At 38.8% G+C, this 6,704-nt stretch overlaps 1 long non-coding RNA gene across 1 annotated transcript; it reads right to left on the bottom strand.

The window, feature by feature from the left end:
• Nucleotides 1-4,594: 4,594 nt before the first annotated feature.
• LOC148698150 (uncharacterized) lies at nucleotides 4,595-6,147 on the bottom strand. Its single transcript, XR_015960342.1, has 4 exons — nucleotides 6,015-6,147; nucleotides 5,753-5,914; nucleotides 5,578-5,651; nucleotides 4,595-4,737 (listed from the first exon to the last, which is right to left on the bottom strand). It is a non-coding gene; the product is annotated as an uncharacterized LOC148698150 (long non-coding RNA).
• Between the last annotated feature and the right edge of the window lie 557 nt (nucleotides 6,148-6,704).

Here is a 6,704-nt window from a genome sequence, read left to right on the forward strand (position 1 = left end):
GTTACAACATATTTTACGCCCCTTAGTCCCGTTTAAGGGCATTTTCATAACTTCACGTCCTCGGAATTAAAATTCCAGGACGGGTTGTGACAACCTTCCCTCCTTATAGAATTTCGTCCCCGAAATTCCAACAACCAACTTAATCATCAATACTCAAACAATAGCTTCTGGTAAATCTCTCTCATCCGATTCTCCTTCTCCCACGTAATTTCTTCCACTGACTGCTTTCTTCACAAATTCTTTACCAATTACACTATCTTAATTCTCAATACATTCTTTTTCCAATCCAATGTCGTCCTTGGTTCCTCAACCAGTTTAATCCAGATTAATTCTCAATAGTTGCACCGGAAATCCATGTGACGAATCTGCCACCTAGTGACAACGCATCGAAATATAATATATTATGCACCTTAGCCAATTCTGAAGACATCACCACTTGTATGCAACTTCATCGATTCCTTTAGTGGTCAAAAACGGTCTGATGTGTTTAAGACTTATTTTGTCTCCTTTCCAAATCTCACTATTTCTTTTCGTGATGAAATTTCTAAAAATGTTGAATCATGAAACACATCATGCTCTTACAAACTCTGGAAGTAAATCAAGCAACTTCACCTACTCTTCGATGATCACATAAAGTCCGATGTACTTAGGACTTAATTTGCTTTCCTTTCCCAGCTGAATCATACTTTTCTAAAGTGAAAACTTCAAAATTATAAGATCATCTACGTTAAACACTCGATTAATGACATGTTCAACTATTAATCTCTTTTGCCATTCCTGGCTACTCTCAGGTTAAACTTAATCACTTGAATACTTTGAGAATACTCATCCATAGTTTCAGGGCCTACCAAAACTCTTTCGTGATCGAATCTTCTCTATCCAGAAGTATTTCTTCCACAAATCAACAAAAATCGACACATTTCATGGTCCTTATGGCGTTACTTTGGAAACTGTGCAACCAACATACTTAAGAAACTCAGCAGTTCCGTAACCCAAATCTTTTTTTTTTCATAAAACATATAAGTACTGTTGCATTGTGGTTGTTACTCAACACTGGAGTAAATGTACTAACTTGGTACATTGATCAACTATCACTTCAAGTTCAATCATAACCATCCTATTCTCGAACTCAGCAATCTTTCTTTTTCCCTTCTTTCTTTACTTTGGTTAATTCTTAATTTTCTTTGTTAATCATTTGAGTCTTGAGTACGACCTTACTAAAAAGACTTAACTTGAAAATTAGCAATTACAACTTCTTCTCAAACTTCCATTCTCAACTTTACTTCAGTTGATTTCCAATCCACAAGAAGACAATCTTGGCAAGTGTGCCAGACATCAACTCTTACCACCGTCTTTTCACCAAGTGCATCAGCTAGAACAATTTTACGATCACCCTGGTCATACAATCATGTTCATTAAACAATTCAATCCACCTTCGCTGCCTTATATCAAAATCCTTCCAAGTAATGGATATTGGAGACTTTTTGGATTCGTAAAAATCTTGTATTCTTACCACAAATAATGTCTTCATAACTTCACAGCAAGAATGGTAATCATGACTTCCAAATCACCAGTAGGGTAATTCATTTCATGAGGTTCCTTTTGTCGTGAAACGTATGTAATCACCCTAACATTTGCATCAACATGCATCCAATACCATTCAAGAAACATCACTAAAATTTATGATTACCACTATTCTCTGGGAATACTAAAATACGTGCATAAGTGAGGAAATGCTTCAGTTGTTGAATCATTTGCTCACAATTTCCTTCCCACTCATACATAACCTCTTTTCTCAACAATCTCGTCAATGACAAAGCAATGACTGAAAAATCTTTCACGAACCGTCCATGATAGCTTGTTAAGCTAGGATAACTTCGAATCCCAATCACGATTCGTGATTGTTCTAAATTCTCAATTTCTGCTACCTTTTAAGAATTCATTTGAATACCTGAAGCAGATATAATATATCTCAAAAATGCTACTTGATTCATCCAACATTGGCATTTGCTAAACTTAGCATACAATCGACGTTCCCTCGATCTTTGCAATACCAATTTAAAATGTTTAGCATACTTTGCTCTAGTCTTATCAATCTTTTCAGTAGCAACAACAACAAATCGGTCTAGATATCATTGAAATACTTCATTCATCAAATTCATAAAGTAGTATGTGCATTCGTCACTTCGAATGGCATCACCAAAACTTGAAATGACCTTAACAAGTCCTGAAAGTTATCATAAGGGCATCCTCACCGATAATCTTCAACTAATAATATCCAGACCTCAAGTCCATCTTAGAAAATATACAACCACCTCAAAGCTGATCAAATAACCATCAATGTGAGGTAACGGATAACGGTTTTCAATTGTTACTCGATTCAACTGCTTATAATCAAAGCACAGCCTTAACGTCCATTTTCTTTCTCACCAATAAACTGGGGTTCCCTCAACGTAATATACTAGGTTGAATAAAAACCTTTATCAACCAATTTCCAATTCTCTTAGTTCAACAGGCAACATTCTATAATATATGGTTTGTACCTGGAGACAAATCCATAGTGAACTCTACATCTTTAACTGGCAGCCATCCAGGTAAATTCTCAGAGAAAACGTCAGGTAAATGTTTGACTACTCCCACTTCTTCCACGCTACTAGAAGTGACATCTTTTAGCACCACATGAGATAAGTATCCTTGGCAGCCTTTTGATAATAATCTCTTTGCTCTCACAGCATAATTAATGGTCTGCCTCACTTCACTTTGCATACTTACAAAAGTAATCTCTAGTCATCCAGACCGCTGGAAAATAACATATAATCCATTCAACATTCAGCTATAAACATAGCTCATACTCTTTCATTCTAATCAACTCAGCCCTCGGCTGCATATATAACTCATAATTAACTCATCATATCATGTATATAACATAATATGCTCTAGAATAACATCGAAATCCACAATCTAATGAAACAAAAATAGCTGGCAACAATACATACTCTACTATTACTGAGCACTCTAAATAAGTACGATACTAACATAGGATAACCTATCGGTTTACTTGCTTAACGAATCCACGAATAAGTTATTAATATTACGATCTGCAGCCCGCAATACTGATAAATCATCGTTGTCTCGATAAGTAAGCAACAACTCTCGAGTGTGTAATATTACTATTTTGCCAAGGAAATACATACACACGTCTCAACCGCGTTTAAATACTACTTTCTAGGCAATAACAATAATAACGTAAAATTTCTACATTATTAACAAATAGACTCTAGCTAAGTCATTAAGAATAATTATCGTACCCCTAATCAAATCCAAATAATTCTGAGTCTCTTGCAGTGATGTGTGGTTAACACATCCCTGGGCTTGTTGTCGTCTCCCACAACCTCTATTAGTGTAAATACTTCTTTCATGTACACCACGGCCTAACTGACCATAATTAATAGATCCAGGAACTTGCTGGATCGGCGCTAGTTGTGGCAAAGAAGACTGCTAGGGATTCTGTTGGCTTTGGACATAATTTGTAGTTCTATGTCCCATCTATCCACTTGTAAAGCGTCCACTGCTTCCTCGCCTACATTCTCAAAGGTGTCCATTATTGTACCTACAGCCCAAAGGTACATTTCTTTTACCAAAATCACCTTGTCTCTGAGATCTGGGATTACCAATACATCTATCACTTCGCTTCTGGTCAATGGCATTAAAACCTTTGCCAAAAGAACTAGAATTAGCTTCACTTCTTTTGAAGCTCCAAATCTTTCGATATTCTTGATATGACAAATCATTAACTTATCGTCCTCTTTTGATTCCCATTCTTTTATCATTCTTCTTTACTCTCGCTGAACATGTTCTCAGAGTCCTTAAGGCTCAACAACATCTTGTATACTCTTGATAAGAATTACACTGGATAGTGATCACCCAAAGTACCACTGCCTTATGCCACCCAGCCTAAAACAATATAACACTTCAATCAAAATAGCAGCAATATTCGAATGGGACGAGGCAAGTCTGAGAACTTTCTATAATACTCATTGATCGTCAGCTTTCCTTGTCTCACATTTGCAAATTCTTGCTTTCTACCATCCTAAGATGCCAAAGGAAATAATTCTTTTCTTTAAACAAATCCTTAAACAATTCTCAATCGGCTGTTTCCTTTGGTGACAACGAATTATACTCCTGTTTCCACCAGGATACAAGTTCATAACTCAAACCAGGTAGTCGTCTCAACCCTTCTGTCAAAAGGAAGATTCCTTTTACTTGCATAATCCAAAACGTCTTTTCCAAATGATTAAGCCATCGCTTTGCTCCCTTAGGTCCATCATTTCATAAGGTGATTCAAATTCAACTCATAACCCATCTTAAAATGTCCCCTTAGATGATATACTGAATCACCCAAAATAATAGTTTCCCCTAACAGCTAAAATCAGGGAGGCTAAGTTCCTTTAACTACGTGGTTTGCTACGAGGCGGTGTAGTTCTGACAGAATTCACTAGAACTTCTCAAGATGTCCAAGATTGAAACTTAGGCTCTGATACCAACTTGACACACCCCGTCCCGAAGGAGGGCATGCTGGCCATCACGTGAGAGTGACGTAACCATTTGCACAGTTCGGAAGCTTTAAAATATACAACTTCTAAAATGAAACACCCGAAGGTGAGTCCTTATTTGGTCTACTCTGTCAGAACACCGTTGAATTTCCTCGTAGTCACCACACCTTTGCAATTCTTGAACCTGGAGGGGCGCAAAACAAAGTTGAGTGGGTCAGCAAAACGAACTTATTCAAAACCTTCTTTTCTCTTTTGAATATACTAACCCCTCGCCGTAAAACAAATATAGTTTCCCAGAGAAATAAACATATATACGTATGTATAAATATGCCAACATGCTCAAGGGTATATCATTCATGCTCAAGAATATGCCATTCATGCTTGAGAATATGCCACATTAGAATCTCACAATAAATGTAAATGCTCAAGCATAATTCACATCAATAACATATAATCTGGCAGCCGGGAGTCACCTAACGTGACCTGTACGGCTGCATGTAGAGCTCCAATCTCAACTCAATATCTGAATCTGCACACGAGTCGGAACCACCTAACGTGGTCTGTACGACAAGACTGGGTGTAATATATACGCTCTAGTGCTACGATCACGTGAAGACTGTGCGAATAATCGCGGGTCACCTACGAGTCGGAACCACCTAATGTGGTCTGTACGACAAGGCTTGCACCTACTTGGATCCAAGACGAGCGTGTGGTGCGGGTGAACATCACGTGAAGGACTATGCCCTGGCCCTGGGCGGGAGCACTAACACCGGGGTGCAGATTATGAGCTCTCTAAACATCTCAACCACTATTGCATACAAACATGAATACCACTTACCTGGCACTTACCTGGGCCTCCTCAGCACCATGCAACAGTATGCATAATTATGGTAATGCACATATTAAAATATGATGCATAAATGACAGGATATATAATTCGTATTTCTTTTAAAATACGTTTTCTGGGAAATACGTCAAGCATACGTATATATATATATATACTGAAAAATAACTGCCCACTCACATATCACATCGACGTCTCGTAGGTCCCTGAGCCTCCCCTAGATTGGTTACATTCTTCTTTTGTATAATTTTCACCTATACAAACAGTAACCAAATTGACATTATTTAACGCACATACACCAAACATTTGTCCATAACTTTTTCATACATTGCTCAATTTGGGTGTATGAATATACCACGGTGATCTACACGACGTCACGAACACGTGACAATTTTCAGAACTCAATTTGGAGCTCTCACGCGCCCCCACGCGCCCTGTTCACGCGCTGCCCACGCGCGCGTCTTCTTCCTCGCGTCGCCGGACTGGTTTCGCCGGAAATAGTGTTTTGCCGGAATTTCTGGGTAAATTTCAAAGTGTCATAACTTCTTCATTTCTTAACCATTTTCGACGTACTATATATCAAAATGAAGGTATTGACGAGACGAACACATCCATACCTGCCTTGACCCCTAACTCGCCGTGGATTCGCCGGAAAAAGCCCCGAAAGCTCCGGCCAAACTTTGAACTTGTCATTCTCCTTGTTCCTACGTCCATTTTTCATGTAATCTATACCAAAATGAAGCCCTAATCATAATCTACCACGTTGGACTAGTTTTAGGGCCTAAAAACAACGGAATCAAACTTTTCCAAAAATCACGAAAATTCGGCCGGACTTACAGTTCGTGATCCCGACGTCCAAATCCTTCAAACGAAGCACTCCGAGCTTCCTTAGGACCTCACCAAGCTTCCTACAAGCTTCAAAATCCCAAAAACATCAATCTTTACGTGTGCATGAACAGTGCACACGCACAGTGAAATTGAAATACATGTTTTCCGAAGTGAAACTCACCTGAAATTGGTACCATCGTGTTCGTGTGGTCTTCAGGAGTACGATGGTGGTCTTAGATCCTGCGTTGGTATAGTTTTGGGGTGGTTTGTGGGTGGTCTGTGTGAGTTCGAAGGAGAGAGAGAGAGAACTCTCAGAGAATGAGAGATTTGTGAGGGAGGAGAGAGAGAGACAAGGCACGGGAATGAGGGAGAGATTTGAGGGATGTGGGGTTCCTACCCAATCCCCAAATCATCAAGTTACAACATATTTTACGCCCCTTAGTCCCGTTTAAGGGCATTTTCATAACTTCACGTCCTCG

The sequence above is a fragment of the Pyrus communis genome, chromosome 3 (genome assembly GCF_041283825.1).
Source record: "Pyrus communis isolate YQ-2024b chromosome 3, ASM4128382v1, whole genome shotgun sequence".
Lineage (NCBI taxonomy): Eukaryota > Viridiplantae > Streptophyta > Magnoliopsida > Rosales > Rosaceae > Pyrus > Pyrus communis.